The sequence below is a fragment of the Pongo abelii genome, chromosome 4 (genome assembly GCF_028885655.2).
Source record: "Pongo abelii isolate AG06213 chromosome 4, NHGRI_mPonAbe1-v2.0_pri, whole genome shotgun sequence".
In the NCBI taxonomy this organism is placed as follows: domain Eukaryota; kingdom Metazoa; phylum Chordata; class Mammalia; order Primates; family Hominidae; genus Pongo; species Pongo abelii.
In genome coordinates this window covers 119,661,640-119,683,984 of record NC_071989.2, presented here as the reverse complement: position 1 = coordinate 119,683,984, position 22,345 = coordinate 119,661,640, and positions in this window count along the sequence as shown.

Below are 22,345 nucleotides of genomic sequence, written 5' to 3'. Positions count from 1 at the left end.
AATCCAGAGATGGCACTAATGGGGCTTCTGTTATCCAGTCCTGAATGCGGTAGGTGCTGAACAGCGCTGTCAGGAAATTTTAGTTAGAGAGGCATGGTTAAGCATCGTTTTAGGCTGTATAGCTCTACAATTTGATTCTATTCTTCCTTCTCCATTCTGAGAGGTTGTTAGTATCCCTTAATAAGTTCATTTTCTGCTTAAAATAGACAGAATGAATTCTGTTATTTTCAATTTAGTAGTCTGATTTACACAGCCTCCTAGTAACTCCTCTAAATTTCTACTCAATAATGGTGCTTGTTTTCTTGTACTAGTATAAATTAACTCTTCTTCTAAAATTGTTTTCTGTCATCTTTTGCAATGTACTCATTCTATCACCTTCACTACCAGTCAGTTGGTTTGGGAAGAATTTTGGACAGTGAGTACTTATTCTTCGCAGCTGTTGCCTAAGAATCTTGCAGCTTTGGCTCTTGTGGAACATATTCCTCAGCCTCCTCTTTACGTGCAATGTTTACTTCATTTATATATGTATGACATTGCCAGAATTATTCCTTCACCTGAAAGTTATACCTGTATATAAAACTGAGCTTCAGTATCACCCCCTCCATGAGGCCACCTCTAACTTCTCCAGACTTTATTGACATATATATGTGTTCTGAACTCTGAATGTGGTTAATATTATTATCAGTTGGTCCCAAATTAGTCTAGTTTTTTAAGGCAGTTACTATATTAATATCTAACATTTACAGAGCCTTTATCATGGCTTAGACACTTCAAAAACATTTAAAAGTGCAACTGTTCCTTGGTATCCACGGAGGACTGGATCTAAGACCCTCATAGATACCAAAATCTGCAGATGCTCAAGTACCTGTAAAATGATGTAGTATTTGCATATAACTTATACATACCCTCCCATATAATTTAAATAGTCTCTAGATTATTTATACCTATTACAATGTAAATGCTAATATAAATAGTTGTTATATTTATTGCTTTTATTTTTATTATTTTTATTGTGATGCTGTTGTTTTTATTAGTTTTTGGAACATTTTTCATCCACAGTTGGTTGAATGTGCAGATATGGAGAGCTGTTGTATTAATTCATTTGGCCATTATAACTTCATGGGGCAGACTGTATTATTAATATCCTAGTTTTACAGGTAGGGTAACCAAAGCATGACACAGATTAAGAAAAGTTTCCATGGTCTTACAGTTAGTGAGTAGCACAATCAGGATTCAAATCTATAGTCTGGCTCTAGAGCCTTATCCATTCTACTGCCTCCTGGGTGTTAGTTCTGTTTCTTCTATTAAATTGTAAATAGTTCTGCGTTTCTCTTGGATCCTAGTAAGGGTGATGGATCAGAATGAATGTAATTTGGTTCTTGAAGATTAATTATATCACCACATGATTGATGTGTAGTTACCATGATATAGTATCAGTGAAAGTTATACTGATCCACTCTTATAATTATAAGCACAAAAAATAGTTACCATCCTCCTGGGAACTTTCTAAGACATCTGAAGTCTTATATTCTTACATGGCTATGACTGTTTGGAAAAATTTGTTGGGATCTGCAGCCATCCAACAGTTCAGAGGAACCTAAGTTGTAAGTGAAAGATACAGTTTACCACAACTTCATGTTCAAACCAGTTAGCAGTCTTTGACGGAGACCATGCACATAAGGTCACCATACTCACTGGGTTACACTGCTTCTGATCATTTTCAAAAAGACAAGATTATGATTGACTTGAAGCCAGAAAATGTAGTACTCATTTTTAACATTCCAGAGGAAAAAAAAAATATTGACGGAATTCAAAAGAATCTCACTTTACCTCAATGACCACAGAAAGGTAGATATCTTCAAGATCTAGCTTAAGGCAATATGTGGCAAGATGACAGCTGAGAACCAGAGTTTTGATTCCCAGGATTGATGGTTGTAACAAGCATCATCTCTAAGCAAGCAAATGCAGACAGAGGGATTTCTGTCAGGCAACACGATTGCTTCCATTTGCAGTGTGTAGGGTTGTTTGACGTCTTGTGAATCATAAATTCTAGAGACAAAGGAACAGATCTTCCCTCGTTTCACTTGGGAAATGATTAAATCCCTTACTGCCACTTATTGCCAGACTGCATTTGTTGGCAACTTAGAGTGTGTGTGTGTGTGCGCGCGCGCGTGTGTGTGTGTTTTGGGGGGGTAGGTAGAGTGACGAGGAAGTGTGGAAGGATGGGGATTTCCTAAAGATTTTGTCGTGTTTCTTTGTAAACTTTTTTTAAAATCTCCGAATTTGCTGCTAATTTGTAAATATTTCACTTTTGAGTCACCATAATGCTTCCTCCTCTTTAGTTTCTTTCTTAGAAGTACATTTTCTTGGTACAGATTTACTCCCGTTTCTAGTCTTTTCTGTCCCCACTAATTCCTCATTGCTTCCCCTGAGGTTGGGAAAGGATGTGCTGACAGAGGCAGGGGCCCAACAGCGTGGAGTCAGCATTGACAGTTTCTGGCCTCAGGGATGGAGGAAGACTCATGATACTCAGCATTAGAGCAAAGTGTAGACATCACAAAGGGTGATTTTCCCAGGCTGCAAAACTAGAAGCCTTGGAAGGGTGACTGTGAGCATGGGCTTTTAATTAAAAAAAAAAAAAAAAAAAAGGAATTTGGAATTATCTTCCTCACCTGTGAAGGAAAGCCACCCCCTTGCCCAGTCTACAGGGAAGCCCAGTCTACAGGGTAGCCCAAGCTACCTCCTACAGGCCTGGGTGTTCCCATGACATTCATGAACCCAGCCCCCCTGTAATCCATAAGGGTGGAACATTTGCATTGTTTTCGAGATGGAAAATTGCTGTTAATCTTAACTCTGAAGGAAAAGAGAAACAGGAAGCCATTGGGAATGTAAAATGACATGCTGAACTTTGAAATTAAAACAAGAAAATTCACTGCCTAACTTGCTCTCTGAAAGCAGCTTTTATATTCCCTTGAAGAAAACAAAAGGGATCTGTTTTTGAAAGATTCACTAAGTCATATATATTTGCTCACACTATTTACTGCAACTTGGAAGTCTGACTTTGTAGAAGCTTACTGAAGTAAAGGGGTCTGGTTCACCAAAGAAGTTTCAAATACTACTTTTTGGTTTTTCTTCTCTTCTATGTTCCTTGTATTCTTTCATTTCAAGATCTACAGCAACATCGGCTAACATCTCATAAATGTTCCTATAACTAAGAAGCACTACATGAACTCATGTTGTGTCTGTCAGCTAGAGAGACTTCTCAAACCTTTTCCATTAGCACAGTGTGGTGAAAAGAACACTGAGAGTCTAACACCTTAGATCCAGTTTAGCTCTACCAGGGACTGCTTATGAACAAGTCAAGTAATCTCTCTGTCTTATAGCTTTATTTTTTTAAAGTGGGGAGAAGTAGACTTTGCCAGAAAATATACAGTAACTTTCAAATGATTTTTATCTCACAGCTCAAGCTTGTTTATGCTTAAATTGCATAACATTCACTATACAAACCTTAAGAGTAGGGTCTTAGTCTGTTTTGTTCACTATAGTGTTATCAGAACCTAGAACAGTACCTGGCTGGCACTCAATAACTATTTGTTGAGAAAAGAATGAATGAACAAAATAAATAGAAAGCATTGGTTCATAAAGAGATGTGATCCAAGCTGAGTGATCACGTTGAACATGAGAAGGAGAATTCAGCTTCTTTCATTTTAAAGGGAAGAGCCTAAAGGGAGCTGAGAATGTAAAACAGCGCTCACTTCAGAGGAAGGTCCCTTTTCTCAGCCTCTGAAAAATGTGTGCTGCTGTTATGGAGCCAAAATAGAGAAATAAATAAGATTCTCATCTACAGGTGAAGGTGGGCAAGAAAGCAAGCCTCAATTTCAGGAGCCAAGTGAACACTAGATTCAAGCATTGGCATGTAGGGTGATACACATAAGTATGGAAAACCTCACAGAGAGGAGAGAGAAGATTAACCCAACTCATGGAAGTATGGTGAGCAAAAGCCTGTGGGTCATCAAAGTGACTCTAAATATAATTAAGAAAGCAATATGTGCTGTTACTAGGAAAGCAATCTTTTGTAATGGATGGCACTGGTCAGATCCTTTTTAGGGTGCTGGATCTTGTTTGATTTCTTTAAGTGAAGGAGTCTATAAGTAAGTAGGTTTTTTTCCCTAAGATGGTGGATTGGAGGCTTTTAGTGTGACTCAGCCACTTGAAAATATCAAAGTAGCGCATTAAGATCAACTCTGTGAGCTTTAATTTAAGAAAGAAAATGGAAATCCACTGAAATAGAAAGGATAGCCCAGGGGAGGAACAGGTGGTCCAACAGCCCCTGTGACAGTGTCTGGCTTATAAAAATGGGCAAAGCTCTATTACTTGAGAGGGGCAAAGAGGCTCCCTATGTGACCTACCCTTCCACTGGGGATCCATGCAACCCAGACCAAGGAAGAGAACTTTGAGCTAACTGGTGGAGAGGCTTGGAGACGCTGAGAGGGAAAAACACTAGGAAAAGTCGCAGGCATTTTTCCAGATCCAGGAGTAAGAGCAGGAAGCCATTTTTAATCCAGGCTCAATGTCAGTCATTCTTTGGCAACTCAGCAGCATGGTCACACAGACATTTTATTCTAAGGCCAGAGACTGGAACACTTGCAATGGATTGGGGTAAGGGCCGTCACAGCCAGAATTGAGTGGCGAGTATGGAAAGCATCCCAGCAGTAGGCAGCAGAATTGTGCTTCCCCCTGTTGCAGGTCTGGGGTGGTAGGAGAGCTGCTGCAGCTGCAGTTTCTCATAGGCAATGAGACTTGCATCCAGAGCCAGCTTGGAGACCTGGAACTGGTCTGCATGTGTCATTGCTTGGTGCCCCAGCCTGCTCCCTTGAGATTGTGATGCATCGGGGCCCTCTCTGCTCCATGCCCAGGGAGATCACCAGAGATTCACAACACCCACTTAAATGGATTAGCAGCCTGAGCCTGAGTTGCCCCACTCTTCTTGTGTATAGATTGTGGTGCAGCAGGGCCCTCTCTGCTTCACATCCAGGCAGATCTCCAGGCAGCTGGAGCTCCCTCTCACCTGGATCAGCAGCCTGAGCGACCCCAACATTCCTGTGCATAAAACATGGGTCAACAGAGCCCTCTCTGCTCCATACCCAGGCAGATCTCCAGGCATCTGGAGCACCTACTTTCCTGGATTAGGAGTTTAGATTGACACCCACCTCCTCATTCATAGAATTTGGGGCCAAGGAGTTTTTCCAGCTCCATACCCAGGCACAACACATCTGGGCACTGCTTGTGCCTGCCATTCGGGGACCTGTAGGCAGGCCTGTCCAATCCAGGCCCACATTTCTTTGTCCCTCTTACTCCACAGGGCTAAGCAGGGAATTCAGACCACTGTGCACTCTACGGATCAGCCTATTGCCTGAGGTAACAGAAAGCTCTTCCCAGTAAGCAAAGATCAAGTATATACCCATCTGCATTGGCTGCAGGTGGTTCTTACCCATAAGCGTCATCTACTGGTTTGTAGGTTGAACTACACAGACCAATATAAAACCTGCCCACAGAAATGCATAAGGCTATAGAAGCAAAGCCAAAAGAGTCTACCCAACATTCTCAACAGTCACACCCCCTAGGGAGTAGGGGAAAGGGAAAGAAAAAATATTTAATTGTAAGAAAAGAAAGAAAGAAAAATCCTATCCACATGAAAATAATTACAAAAATTGGAAGTGCCAACATCTCCAATGAGAAGGAACCAGCACAAGAATTCTGGTACCATAGAAAATTTGGATCACGCTAGCTCTCCAGCAATGGTCCCTAATCAAAATGGAAACTCAGAAATGACACACAAAGAATTCAAAGCATAGATTCCAAGGAAGTTCAATGAGATCCAAGACAAAACAACATAAAGAGACTTCTAAAGCAATCCAGGAAATGAAGGAAGAGATAGGCATCTTAAAAAGAAATCAATCAGAGTTTCTGGAATTGAAAAACTCACTTAAGGAATTTCAAAATGCAACAAAAATCTTTATTAATAGACTGGTCCAAGCATAAGAAAGAATTCCAGAGCTTAAAGACCAGTCTTTTGAACTAACCCACTCTGACAAAAATAAAGAAAAAATAATTTTCAAAAATAAACAAAGTCTTTGAAAAATATGGGATTATGTGAAGTGACCAAACATATGAATTATTGGCATTTACAAGAAAAAAGGAGAAAAAGTAAACACCTGGAAAACTTATTTGAAGGAATAATCCAAGAAAATTTCCCTAATCTTGCTAGAGAAGTAGACATGCAGATATGAAAATCCAGAGAACACCTGCAAGATACTATACAAAATGAACATCATCAGGGCATATAGTGACCAGACTGTCAAAGTCAACACCAGGGGAAAAAAACATAAAGGTAGCTAGAGAAAAAGGTCAGGTCATGTACAAAGGGAACCCCATCAGGCTAATAGTGGATGTCTCAGCAAAAACCTAACAAGGCAGAAGAGATTGAGGGCCTATTTTCAGGATTCTTAAATAAAATAAATTCCAACCAAAAATTTATATCCTGCCAAACTAAGCTTCGTAAGTGAAGGAGAAATAAAATGTTTTCCAAACAAGCAATCTCTAAAGGAATTCATTACCACTAATCTTGCCTTACAAGAGACCCTCAAGGGAGTTCTAAACATGGAAACAAAAGAAGAATACCTGCCACCACAAAAACACAAATATATAGTCCCCAGACCCTATAAAGTAACTACACAACAGAAACTACAAAGCACCTACCTAGCAACTTTTTGATGGAATAAAAACCTAGCATTTCAATATTAATATTGAATGTAAACAGTCTAAACAATCCACTTAAAAGGCACAGAGGGGCTAGTTAGGTAAATAAACAACTGGGCAAAAGTTGTGAAGCAGCACTGTCATATGGACAGTGTTCTGCTTTTTAATCCTATTTAAGCTCATTTCAGAAATTCTCACTTTTGTTGACTGCCAACATACAAAGTATAAGGGAAACTCAATATTAAGCTGTTAACATGGCTGTATCAATTCTTAAAATCTGCAGAGCCTGGTTCAAAATCAGTCACTTCCTTCAGAAGCAGACATGGCATCTGTTCCTTGCTTGCTTGTTGGTTGTGCCTACCTTTCACTAGACCTGAATTTTAGAATTGCCCAGTGAGTGCTGCCAGAGTGAGTGATTTTAATTCTGCTTTCAGGTAAAGATAGGCTATATTAACACTGCTGAGTGATTCATAAACATACCAACAAATAGCATTAACCCATTTTATTTCCTGGTCTTAGTGTCTGAAGATGCTCACCAGTTTTCTATGTACAGTAAGGCAGCATTCTAAAATGCTTTTGTTCAATTCTGTATATTCAAAAATAGCAGTGTGTTCTCTGATGGTTACCTGCAGTGGCACCCTGTACAAAAAATAAAGACTTATTGCCATAAAAAATAAAAAAATAAAATAAATAAAACCTATCTGTCTGCTCTCTTTAAGAGACCCATCTCACGTATAATGACATGCAGACTCAAACTAAAGGGTTGGAGAAAGATTTATCATGGAACTGGAAAACCAACAAAAAAAGCAAGGGTCACTATTCTTACATTAGATAAAACAGACTTTAAACCAACAACAGTAAAAAAAGGACAAAAAAGGGCATTACATAATGATGGAGGGTTCAATTTGATAGGAAAACTTAACTATTATAAATATGTATGCACCCAACATTTGAGCACACAGATTCATAAAGCAAATACTTATAGACCTATGAAAAGACTTAAAACAGCCACACAATAATAGTGGGGGACTTCAACATGCCACTGACAGCATTAGACAAATTATAAAGGCAGAAAAAAGAGGAAATTCTGGACTTCAATTCAACACTCGATCAATTGGACTTATTGATTGTATTATCTACAGAATACTCCACCCACCAACCATAGAATATACATCCTTCTCATCAGTACACAGAACATAACCTAAGATTGAACACATGATTGGCCATAAAACAAGTCTCAATGAATTCAAAAACTTTGAAACTGAGAGGTGACAGCATGCTGGCAGCCCTCGCAGCCCTCACTCGCTCTTGGCACCTCCTAGAGGGCCTTGGCTCCCACTCTGGCCGCACTTGAGGAGCCCTTCAGCTGCGGCTGCACGGTGGGAGCCCCTTCCTGGGATGTCCGGGGTCAGAGCCGTCTCCCTCAGCTTGCGAGGAGGTGTGGAGGGAGAGGCATGGGTGGGAACCGGGGCTGCGCAGGGCCCTTGCCGGCCAGCTAGAGTTCCAGATGGGCATGGGCTTGGCGGCCCCGCGTTCGGAGCGGCCAGCCGGCTCTGCCGGCCCCGGGCAGTGAGGGGCTTAGCACCCAGGCCAGCAGCTGCGGAGGGTGTGCCGGGACCCCAGCAGTGCCAGCCCACCAGGGCTGTGCTAGATTTCTCGCAGGGCCTCGGCTGCCTCCCCGCGGGGCAGGGCTCGCATCCGAGCACACCCGCCCCACCTCCCGCCACCTCCCCGCCTCCCGCCGCCCCCCCCGCCGCGCCCCCCGCTCCCCCTCCCCCGCCCCCAACCCCCAACCCCCGCCCATCCCCCCATCACTGCCTCTCCCCCACCCCGCAGGCTCCTGCGCAGCCTGAGCTCCCTGAGGAGTGCTGCCCCCTGCTCCACGGCACCCGGTCCCATCGACCACCCAAGGACAGAGGAGTGCAGGGGCACCACAGGGAACTGGCAGGCAGCTCCACCTGCGGCCCCGTGCGGGATCCACTGGGTGAAGCCATCTGGGCTCCTGAATCTGGTGGGGACTTGGAGAACCGTTATGTCTAGCTAAGAGATTGTAAATACACCAATCAGCACTCTGTATCTAGCTCAAGGTTTGTAAATGCACCAATCAGCTCTCTGTGTCTAGCTCAAGGTTTGTAAATGCACCAATCAGTGCTCTGCTTCTAGCTAATCTAGTGGGGACTTGGAGAACTTTTGTGTCTAGCTCAGGGATTGTAAATGCACCAATCAGCACCCTGTCAAAACAGACCAATCAGCTCTCTGTAAAATGGACCAATCAGCAGGATGTGGGTGGAGCCAGATAAGGGAATAAAAGCAGGCTGCCCAGCCAGCAGTGGCAACCCACTTGGGTCCCCTTCCACACTGTGGAAGCTTTGTTCTTTCGCTCTTTGCAATAAATCTTGCTGCTGCCCACTTTTTGGGCCCACACTGCCTTTATGACCTGTAACACTCACCGCGAAGGTCTGCAGCTTCACTCCTGAGCCAGCGAGACCACGAACCCACCAGAAGGAAGAAACGCCGAACACATCAGAACATCAGAAGGAACAAACCCCAGACACGCCGCCTTTAAGAACTGTAACACTCACCGCGAGGGTCTGCAGCTTCATTCTTGAAGTCAGTGAGACCAAGAACCCACCAATTCCGGACACAAAATGATACTAACCATACTCTTGAACCACAGTGGAATAAAATGAAAATCAACATAAATATCTCGCAAAACCATTGGATAATGAAATTAAGGAAGAAATCAAAAAACTATCTGAAATTGATGAAAACAGAGACACAACATACTAAAATCTCTGAGATGCAGCAAGAACAGTGTTAAGAGGAAACTCTACCTCAAGAAGTCAGGAAGAGCTCAAATTGATGATCTAACATCACACACACAGAGGAACTAGAAACACAAGAATAAACTAAGCCCAAAGCTAGCAGAAGAGAAATAATTAAAATCAGAGCAGAAGTGAGTGAAATTGAGACCCAAAAATCCATACAGAGGATTAATGAAACCAAAAGTTTGTTATCCAAAAGGAAAAACAGATCAATAGATGACTAGCTAGAGTAACAAAGAAAAAGAGAGAGAAGATTCAGATAAGCACAATTAGAAATAACAATGGTAACATTACATCTGGTCCCAAAGAAACAAAAAAGATCCTCAGAAACTATTAAAAACACCTCTATGCATGCACAAATCTAGAAGAAATGAATAAATTCCTGGAAACACAACCTCCTAAGATTGAATCAGGAAGAAATTGAAACCCAGAATAGACCAATATCAAGTTCCAAGTTTCTTATTGAATCTGAAATAAGAAACCTACCAACCAAAATAAGCTCTGGACCAGATGGATTCACAGCCGAATTCTACCATGCTTACAAAGAGGAACTGGTACCAATTCTACTGAAACTATTCCAAAAAATCAAGGAGGAGGGACCCTTCCCTAACTCATTCTATGAAACTCACAGCATCCTGATACCAAAATCAGGCAAAAACACAAAGAAAAAAGAAAACTACGGGCTAAAGTCCCTAATGAACATGTACACGATAATTCTCAACAAAACACTAGCAAACCAAATCCAGCATCTCATCAAGAGGTTAATTCACCACAATCACATAGGTTTTACTCCTGGGATGCAAGTTTGGTTCAACATATGCAAATCAATAAATGTAATTTATTACATAAACAGAATTATGAAAGCCATATGGTCATCTCAATAAATGCAGAAAAAGCTTTCAATCAAATCCAACATTGCTTCATGATAAAAACTTTCAAGAAACTAGGCATTAAATAAGCATGCCTAAAAATAGTAAGAGGTATGACAAGCCCACAGCCAATATCAGACTGAGCAGCCAAAACCTGGAAGCATTCCCCTGAAGAACTGGAACAAGATAAGGATGCCCAGTCTCACCACTCCCATTCAACATAATACTGGAAGTGCTAGCCAGAGTAATCAGACAAGAGAAAGAAATAAAAGGAATCCAAACAGGAAAAGAAGGTAAATTATTCCTCTTCACTGATAAAATGATTCTATACCTAGAAAATGCTAAAGACTTCACCTAAAGGCTCTTAGAACTGATAAATGACTTCAGTAACGTTTGAGGATATAAAATCAATACACAAAAATAAGTAGGCCAGGCACGGTGGTTCACACCTGTAATCCCAGCATTTTGGGAGGCCGAGGCAGGTGGATCCCGGAGATCAGAAGTTCGATACCAGCTTGGCCAACATGATGAAACCCTGCCTCTACTAAAAAGACAAAAAAGTAGCCAGGCATCGTGGAGTGCACCTGTAATCCCAGCTACTTGGGAGGCTGGGGCAGGAGAATCACTTGAACCCGGGAGGTGGAGGTTGCAGTGAGCTGAGATCCCGCCATTGCACTCCAGTCTGTGTGGCAGAACAAGAGCCTATCTCGAAAAAAAAAAAAAAACAGTAGCATTTTTTTTTTTTTTTTTTTAAGACGGAGTCTTGCTCTGTCACCCAGGCTGGAGTGTAGTGGCATGATCTCTGCTCACTGCAAGCTCTGCCTCCCGGGTTCATGCCATTCTCCTGCCTCAGCCTCCCAAGCAGCTGGGACTACAGGCGCCCACCACCATGCCTGGCTAATGTTTTGTAATTTTTTAGTAGAGACGGGGTTTCACCATGTTAGCCAGGATGGCCTCGATCTCCTGACCTCGTGATCCACCCACCTTGGCCTCCCAGAGTGCTGGGATTACAGGCGTAAGCCACCGCGCCTGGCCAAATCAGTGACATTTCTATACAGAAATAATGTTCAAACTGAGGGACAAATCAAAAGTGCAATCCCATTTACAATAGCCACAATGGAAATAAAATACCCAGGAAGATACCTCGCAAAGGAGGTGATAGGTCTGTATAAAACAGCTACAGAACATGGCAGAAAAAAAATCATAAATGACACAAACGAATGGGAAAACATTCCATGCTCATGAATTAGAAGAATCAATGTCATTAAAACGGCCATACTGCCCAACACAATCTACGGATTCAACACTATTCCTGAAAAACTACTAACATTATTTTTCACCTAATTAGAAAAAAATTGTTCTGAAATTCATATGGAACCAATAAAGAGCCTGAAAAGCCAAAGCAATCTCTAAGCAAAAAGAACAAAGCTGGGAGCATAACATTACCTGACTTCCAACTAAAAGGCTACAATAACCAAAACAGCTTGGTACTGGCACAAAAGCAGACACGTAGACCAATGGAACAGAAGAAAAAACCCAGAAATAAAGACACATATCTACAACAATTAGATCTTTGACAAAGTTGACAAAAATAAGGAATGGGAAAGGACTCCAAATTTATTAAATAGTGTGGTATAACTGGCTAGCTATATGCAAAATGAAACTGGACCCCTACCTTTCACCATATACAAAAATGAACTCAAGATGGATTAAAGACTTAAATGCAACACCTCAAACGATAAATCCTGGAAGAAAACTTTGGAAATAAAAACTATTCTGGACATCAGCCTTGGCAAAGAATTTATGGCTAATTCCTCAAAAGCAATTGCATCAAAACCAACAATTGACAAGTGGGATCTAATTAAATTAAAGAGCTTCTGCACAGCAAACCAAAGTGACAACAAACAGACAACTTGTAGAATGAGAGATAATATTCACAAACTATGCATCCAACAATGGTCTAATATCCACAGTCTATAAGGAACTTGAACAATTCAGTAAGCAAAAATACAAAGGGCATGAATAGACACTTCTCAAAGGAAGACATACAAGCAGCCAACAAATGTGAAAAAATGCCCAACACACTAATCATCATAGAAAGGCAAATCAAAACTACAATGAGATACCATTTCACACCAGTCAGAACGGCTATTATTAAAAAGTCAAAAAATAACAGATGCCGGCAAGGCTGCAGAGAAAGGGAGTACTTTATACACTTTTGGTAAGAATGTAAATTAGTTCAGCCACTGTGGAAAGCAGTTTGAAGATTTCTCAAAGAACTAAAAACATAACTAGCATTTGATCCAGCAATCTCGTTACTGAATATATGCCCAAAGGAAAAGAAATTGTTCTACCAAAAAGGCACAGACACACATATGTTTATTGCAGCACTATTCACAATAGCAATGACATGGAATCAACATAGGTGCCTGTCAATGGGAGATTGGATAAAGAATATGTGGTACATATACACCATGGAATACTATGAAGCCACAAAAAAGAATAAAAGCATATTCTTTGCAGCAACATTAATGCAGCTGGAGGCTATTGTCCTGAGTAAATTAACACAGGAACAGAAAACCAAATACCACATGTTCTCATTTATAACTTTTTTTTAAATTTTATTTTTATTTTTTATTGAGATGGAGTCTCACTCTGTCACCCAGATTGGAGTGCAGTGGTGCAGTCTCAGCTCACTGCAACCTCTGCCTCCCAGGTTCAAGCAATTCTCTTGCCTCAGCCACCCAAGTAGCTCTGATTACAGGCACATGCCGCCATGCCTGGCTAGTTTTGCATTTTTAGCAGAGATGGGGTTTCACCATGTTGGCCAGGCTGGTCTCGAACTCCTGACCTCAAGTGATCCGCCCACCTTGGCCTCCCAAAATGTTGGGATTACAGGCGTGAGCCACTGTACCCAGCCCTCATTTATAATTGGGAACAAAACATTGAGTACATATGGACATAAAGATGGGAACAATAGACACTGGGGACTACTGGGTTGGGGAAGAGAGGGAGGAGGGTAAGAGCTGAAAAACTACCTATTGGAGGCTGGGCACAATGGCTCAAGCCTGAAATCCCAGCACTTTGGGAGGCCAAGGTAGGCAGGTCACCAGAGGACAGGAATTCGAGACCAGCCTGGACAACATGATGAAATACAAAAATTAGCTGGGTATGGTGGCGGGTGCCTGTAATCCCAGCTACTCGGCAGGCTGAGGCAGGAGAATCGCTTGAACCGGGGAGATGGAGGATGCAGTGAGCCAAGATCATGCCACTGCGCTCCAGCCTGAGTGACAGAGTGAGACTCTGTCTAAAAAAAAAAGAAAGCCAAAAAAACTACCTATTGGGTACTGTGCTCACTACCTGGGTGACAGGATCATTTGTATCCCAAACCTCAGCATCACATAATATACCCATATAACAAATCTGTACCTATACCCCTTAATCTAAAATAAAAGCAGAAATTATTTTTAAAAAATAAGTAAGAAAAATAAGAAATTATTTAAAGGGAAGAAAAGTAAGCTAATGCATTCATTTTTGCTTTTTCTTTGGAGGAAACTAAGGGATTATGCTTTTAATGTTACTTTTATATAAGGAAAAATAAGGTTTTGATTCATTGTGCATAAAAACTTCCTGACCAGGAAGTTAAGAAATTTGCAACCAGTGTACAGGTTGCAATCTCTTAGACTGGGTAGAAAGTACTTTCAAAAGTTATCAGGAAAGTAGTCTGGCAGTTTATTAAATGATTAAACACAGAATTATTACACAACCTAGCCATTTCATTCCTAGGTACATACCTAAGAGAAACAAGAACATATATCCACAAAAATTTGTACATGTATGTTCATATTAGCACTATTCATAATAGTCAAAAAGTAGAAATACCCAAATGTCCATCAACTGATGAATGGATAAAGAAAATGTGCTATATCTTTATAACAGAATATTACTCATCAATAAGAATAGAAAACTGATACATGCAATGACATGGATCAACCTGGAAAACATTATGCAAAATGAAAGAATCCAGTCACACAAAGCCACATATTTTATTATTATATTTATATAAAATTTATAGAATGAAAAATTCAGAAAAAGAGGAAGTAGGTGAATATTTGCCTATATCTGGGGATATGAAAAATGGGGAGTAAACTGCTAATGGATATAAAGTTTCTTTGGGGTTGATAAAAATACTCTAGCTTGAGGTGACGGTTGCACCCATCTGTGAATATACTAAAAACCATTGAATTCAGCACTTTAAATAGGTGAATTTTGTGTCATATAAACCATATCTAAATAAAATTATTTAAAAAAATTTTTAAGTAGACACATATGGACTGAAAGGTTCTGAGTATAGCCAGGCTGAGGCAAAGAATGTACCATACGGTCTCTCACCAGCTCTAGAATCCTGCTCTGTGACTTTGACCCATAAACATGCCAGATTTACATGTGACACAGAGATTAAATAGATTGGATGTTTAAAAAGGGTCACAAAGACCTTTTCATATAGATCACAAGGGAAGTTGCTTTACTCAAAATGCATGCACACAGATGCCGTGGAAAAACAGTTAAGACTCAACTTTTACTGTCCGAAAGTAGAACGTTCTATTTGCAGAATCTAAGCCACATAGTCTCTTTCCTGAATGACTGTCTTTGACTCCAACCCAATCTTCCTACTTCCACTCTTGTAATCCTGTACATAGAGAAGACAACAAGATCTTTCAAACTGTAAATCAGAACATGCTACTTTTCCTATTGTACTTAATGTGAAATCCAAACTACTTATCCTCATCTACAAATCTCACATGAGCTGACCCCTACTTCCCTCTCTGTTCTCACCTTTACCCATCAGGCTCTAGCCATATTGGTCTTTTTCTGGTTTTCTGAGGTGCAGAGCTTATTTCCACCTTATAGCCTTTATGTTAGCTGTTCCCCCTACCAGGAATGCTCTTCCTCTTGACTCTATGTGGCTGACTGCTTCCTTCTTTTTATTCAAGCTTCTTATTAGATTGTCAAACTCATAGAAGCACACTACCTCTTCCTTGGTGTCTGTAATATAATGGAAACTCACTAGTATTTGTAGAAAGAATAAATAACTGAATTAACGATTTCTTACTCTTTTTGAGAAACTATGGTGTTTATTTCCTAAAACAACCCTACAAGATACCCATTTTATAAACAGAGAATTAGAAACATGGCCTGTATAAGGTTGCATGACATCTACAGTTGTATCATTGTTCTGTGCAGGGTAATTTATCAGGGAAGTAATTTAGTGACTCCTGGTATTTTTTCTCTCACTCTACCAACCAGGTTGTCAGGCTTTGCATTTTGTTGTCTCAGGAATTGCTCCTGGCTTGTTTGAGAGCAGTGGTCCTTCCTGTATTTGTATATCTGTCTTGTATTTATTCTAGTTGAAGAGTTGATGCTAATGTACTGGAGAGGTAGGAGAGGAAAGAGATGCCTTTGAAAAAAAGCAGTCTGAAAAGGAAAATTCCAGTAGACTGAGGATGAGATCTGAAGTCCTAAGGAAGAATGCCTAGTTCATTGCAATGTCCCAGTACAAAGTAATGAAGAAGAAGCATGATCCCAAATATGACGTAGAAGGCCACAGCTTTTCTGCTTCAGTATAGCTTCTCCCTCCCAGGAGGGTCACAGGCATAGAAATGGGATTCCTTGGGCTTAGACCATAATGATGCTAGAGTGACCATGATGTACAGAGAAAAGAAATCCATATCATATATCACTATACTGTGTTATCTTCCATTTGAGGTTGCAAAAATCTAGCAAAAGTGATAGTCATCCATTTCTTTGAAAGAGGAGTATGAAAGTTGGGTAAATATTTGACCAAAGTAACATGTCCACTAAGAATCTATTCATACCACACAAGGTAAATCAACCACTTGCTCCACAGAGACAAGTGGAGGAGTGAGGCACTCTGAGAGAAAATCAGAGCCAGTGTCAATTGCATGGTACACTGAGGGAGGACAGACAGGTGTGTATTTTTAAATAAGAGAGAAATGTGTTATTCATAGCTGTTGCTTCAGAGGTTACAAGCTAGAGATAAACCATTACCAATTTCAAAAGTATATCTGAAGGGAATTGGCGAGAATCAGTCAATGACTTACTGAGGGTTCAGTCATCCTGGGAATAGCATCTTTTTATCAAGATCCACTGGGTAATTGATGGGGTTCTGCCTAAACGACTTGTCCCCCATTGGCATCTGAGGATCTGCTCCGATCTAGAGTCAGCTCCATCCTCTCTGTGACTGCAGCCTCCATAGCAAGGGCCATGTTGTCCTCACTCATGAATGTATGAAAGGTTTTCTACTCACATCATCATCCCTCTGGAAAAGGCAACTCATGTTTTTTACTGAGTGGTAGGAACACAGGACTCTGCCAATATTTAACTGATAAAACCACTTAAGTGAAATCTCAGCTGGGTTAACAAGAGAGCAACGGGTGGTCAAGCAAGATTTATGAGCTAGCACATTCCTGAGCAGTCAGGGTTACCAACATAGTACAGTTATCAGTGAACTTAAAGTTACAGATCGCCTCACTCAACTCATGAAACAAGAATTTCCATAACACTTCCTATAAAATGGTGTTTTTCTTTCTTCAGAAATCCTAATTCCATACTTTCACAACAACATAAAAAAAGAGGTAAACATATGCTCTTGCTGTTATTTTGCTGGATTAATTGTCTCTATCCTCCTTCTCAGCACTTTCCTGGAACTTCCCATCACTGATCTTCTCTCTCAGTATGCCATGCTCTAAACACACTGCTTCTCAAGCAGGACGCACCATCTGATTATTTCCTAAACTGAGTTGGATACCAGCCCTGGCCCAGGCCAAGACAATGGTACAAGTGAGCACAAAGACTCCTGCTCATGCAACAAGCCTGACTCTTCAGGCTTCTGCAAGGAGCCCTGCGAAAAGGTAGATACATTCCTAGTCTTTGCCCTTTCTCCTGAGAGAAGCCATCCAACTGGACATTTTGTAGACATGCCAAATGAAATCTAGCCAAAACACTTAGCACCTGTTCGTTACAGGGGTTCACAGTACTAACACCATCTTTCTCTTAGTGGCACTCACATTTCTGTTTTCCTATCTAAAAACTGTCAAGTCATCTGACTCTTCTTTCACCTTCATTTCCAGTGTTTGAGATGGTCCCTATGTGTGGACTTCTTTCACGCTGTCTCTGCTTTCCCATACTCCTCCATCCAAGCACCTGGACTTTTGTCTTCATCTCCTAGGAGGTTCCATAGCCTGAAGTCTGTATCCACCTCATTCTTCCTTGCTCCACTATCAGATAACTCTTTCTAATCTATTTTTCATTGTTCTTTCATTCATGCAACAGATACTTTTTGAGTTCCTATGATGTGCTGGGTACTGTTCTAGACACTGAGAATACTTTACCAAAAAATAGGCCTAGTCAGCCTGGCGCGGTGGCTCACGCCTGTAATCCCAGCAGTTTGGAAGGCCGAGGCGGGTGGATCACGAGGTCAGGAGATCGAGACCATCCTGGCTAACACAGTGAAACCCTGTCTCTACTAAAAATACAAAAAAAAAAAAAAAATTAGCAGGGTGTGCTGGTGGGCGCCTGTAGTCCCAGCTACTCAGGAGGCTGAGGCAGGAGAATGACATGAACCCAGAAGGCAGAGCTTGCAGTGAGCCTCGATAGCGCCATTGCACTCCAGCCTGGGCGACAGAGCGAGACTTCACCTCAAAAAAAAAAAAAAAAAAAAAAATAGGCCTACTCACTGCTATTTTGGAGCTTACATTTCTAGTGGAGAGGGCACAAAATAAACAAGTATGAAGTAAATCAGATGCACTTGAATTGGTGAATGCTATGGAGAGGAAGAATGCCTAGGAAGCAGAATAGAAAATGTTGGGGAGGGGATACTATTTCATATTGGGTAGTGAAGAAAGGCCTTTCTGGTAAGGTGATATTTCAGCAGAGACTTTAAGGAAATGGATGAGTGAGCATGTGAGAGAGAGTCACAGGAAGATCTACAAAAAGAGCAGCCTATATAGAGAGAACTGTGCAGAACTGTGCCAAAGTCCTGAGGCAGATGCAGACATGGTATGTTCAAGGAGCAGCAAGGAGGCCAGTGTGCCTGCAGCAGAGTGCATGTGAGAGAGGAGAGCATGGTAGGCAATGAGGATGAGTGGGAGGGAAGAGGACAGAGGCCACATGGTGTGGGGACTGTAGGCCATTGTAAGGACTTTAGCTTTTATACTGTGTCGGATTCAGAGCCGCTGCAGGTTTTGAATACAACTATAATAAGAATTTTAAAAGGATTCCTCTGACTACTTTATTGAGACTGAAGGCACAATGGTGAAATGAAGGAGACCAGTTAGGAATCCATTATAAGAACCCTGGATGAGCGATGATGGTGACTTGACTAGGACTTAGTACCAAAGGTATTGAGAAGTAGTTGTTGAATTCTGGAATTATTTTAAAGGTAGAGCAGATAGGATTTTCTGATAAGTTCAATGTGGGGTATGAAAGAAGGCAGACACCACAGTTTTTCTCCCATACAGTTGGAAGACATGAGTATTTATTCACTGAGATGTAGAACACCAGGAAAAGAGAAAGTTGGGGAAAGGTGTGAGAGTCAGAAGTTTTGTTTCGAACATGTGAAGTTCATTTTGAAGCACTGGAAATTCTTTTTTTAGATATTTGCATGGAAATGTCAAGCAGGCACTTGAGTATGTGAGCATGGTGTCCTGAGGAAAAGCTACGTCTGGATATAGCATACATTTGAGAGTTATCAGTGTACGGATGGTATTGATGGGACTGGATGAGATCTCCAAAGGAGTAAGCTTGATGTAGGGTATGTAATAGCACTGGGGATTTTCTACTGTCTACAGAGAACAATAAGCCGTTTGCTCCCCAGGCTGCTTCCAGAGGCTGGCTGTAACCCAGCCTGAGCCTGCCTGTTCAAAAACCTATCCTTTCCTCTGTGAGCCCTAGACACCAGCTATTACTTTCATCTCCTCTTCTTTGAGCCCTAGACACCAGCTATTACTTTCATCTCCTCTTCTCTGAGCCCTAGGCATAACTTGTTCATTTTTTATTCAAATGCTATCCATCTTTCAAGGTCCAGCTCAAATTCCACCTTTATTTATCCATTTACTTCCCAAACATTTTTTTTGCAAATCTATGATGTAAATGCCAAAGAGACAGCAATAACAAAGTCAATCACTTTCCAGAAAGCCTAATCTCCTTCCTAGTTGTCTTTTCCCCGATCTTCTGTAGCTAACAAACTCAGAAATTATAATTTTCACTGACTATGGAACAAGCTTCATGGTAGACACTGGAACAAAATTGGGAAAAGGAGATAGTCACAGTCTGTTAGAGAAGCAGGCAACTAAGCAGGCAACTGAAAAAAAAAAATGTTTCTTGCTATGAAAGGAGAATGCACTTGCAGTAGGCACAATAATGTCATGTCGCCCAAAGATGTCCACATGTTAATGCCCAGAACATGTGACTATGTTAGTTTACATGACAAAAAGGACATTCAGGCTGCAGGTGACATTAAGGTTGCTATTCAGCTTGCCTTAAAATAGGGAGAGTATCCTAGATTTTTCAGGTGGGTCCAATGTAATCACAAAGGTACTCAAGAGTGGAAAAGGGAGGCAAAAGAGGAGAGTCAAAGAAAGATATGTGATTATGGAAGGTATGTGGTTGGCTTTGAAGACGGAAGAAAAGAGCTATAGAGCAAAAAATGTAGGTGACCTGTAGAATCTGGAAAAGGTAAGGAATTGGACTCTTCCCTAAGGCCTCCAGAAAAGAATGCAGCCCTGTTGGCATCTTGATATAGCATCATTAGACCCATCAAACTTCTGAACTATTGAACTGTACATAATAAGTTTTATTGTGGTCTCCCTTGTAGCAACATGAATGGGGCTAGAGGCCATTAAACTAAGCAAACTAATCCATGAACAGAAAAACAAATACTATATGTTCTCACTTATAAGTGGGAGCTAAACGAGAACACATGGACACAAAGAGGGGGAAAATAGACACTGGTAAATGCTTGAGGGTGGAGGGTGGGAGAAGGGAGACAATAAAAAACAAACTACCCATTGGGTACGATGCTTATTACCTGGGTGATAAAATGATCTGTACCCAAACCCCCAAAGACATGTAGTTTACCAATATAACAAACCTGCACATGTATCCCTGAACCTAAAATAAAACTTAAAAAAAAGAAAAAAATCGTATTGTGTTAACCCAGTAAGATTTACAGCAGCAATAAAAACTAATACTATTGCCAATACTGAAAACTAATACAAATATTATATAATACATATAGCACTCTATGGTTATTTAACTTTTTCAGAGGTGTGTGTTACGTCCCCAGTATTGGCCAATTTTCAAAGATTGCCAATTTTCAAAGATTCAGGACAATGAAAACACCTTTAAAAATTCCCTCTGTCAATACTCATATCAGGGTTCTTTGGGTTGCAAGTAACAAAAGTTATCAAAAATTTTCTTAAGCTGAAAAGCTGGTTCAATAATTGAAAAGTTCTGGGGTAGGTCTAGCTTCAGGCACAGCAGAAAAGAGATGCTCGAGTGGTTTTGATGTTGTCAGAAATCCATCTCTTCTCTGCGTTTCCCTCTCTGCTCACTCCATTCTCCAGCTGTACTTACTTGGTGGCAAAGATGTCCAATGGCAGCTCCAGGCTTACATTCCTCTGGCTTGGCAACCCCAAAAGAAAGAAGGTGGCAGATGCTACTTGCACTTGACACACACTCAACTAGTTTCCTCTGGCTGACACTGACCCAGTCATGGTGGCGAAGGGAGTACTATAATCTCATTGCCAGATCCAGGTCATGTGCCCATCCCTGAAGTCCAGGAGATGCATCACCACCTTCTACCCACAACGTGGGGAGTGAGGGAGAATCCTTCTCCCAATAATGCTGGAGCAGAGAGTAGTTGCCAGCAACTACTATCAGGGAAGTGAAGGTAGGCAGCCTCCTACAGAATATCTCCACTGTGGCTCATGTTCCCCCAGGCTCCAGAAAGCCTTAGTCACCTCTACCTTCTACCACCTTGAGTCTACGAACTCCTCAGAGGAGTTATTGGCAGCTTAGAATTTTCCACGCTTCTCTTCCTGAAAAGGAAGGCTCTTCAGTTAATTTTCTAGAAGCAATGACACCCTGCATCCCTGCAAGAGGTATCCCAGCTAGGACCTTAATCTGTAGTGCAGGGAGATTGCAAGAGATTAGGTGCCCACAGAGCTGATTTCTCTTTTCCTGCAACCTAAATATCCCACTGTCCTGGAAAGATGGGACGATGCTACTTGCATTTCAAGGTAGAGAAAGCAAAGCCCAGAGTGATTACAGAAGTTGCTAAATGTTCAGCAAACAGTAGCAAAGCTAGAAGTGGATGTTCAGAACTGAATGAAGCCAAACTTGGTGATTTTCACTTATAAAATTAAGGGGAAAAAAAGCCTACCTGGCACTGTCACGAAGGACATTCTGCTCACTATCTCACATCTTATCTCAAGCTATCATTTATTACCCATATCAGGTACTAAAACTTGATTGGCAGAACCCTGCACAAAATTCCAACCAACACTAGCTCATTTCTATGAGGACTCAATAGAGAGAGAAAAGGAAAAGGTAAAAAGAGTTTCCCTTAGCCCTTTAAGACCCACCGGTAGTTCATTACTTTCTCCATTTCTTCAAGTCTGGCCTTATTTTATATACTGACCTAGGCACCTCAACTTCAGGCCTCAATCATTCCTATTAGGTATGTATTGTAATGTTTTCTGAGCCCTGATGGAGAGTGTTCCTTATTACCCACATGCAGCCAGAAGATAGAAAAACTTCTAAAAATTCCATTCCACTAGAAACCAAGTGGAAAATCACATTGCAATTCTG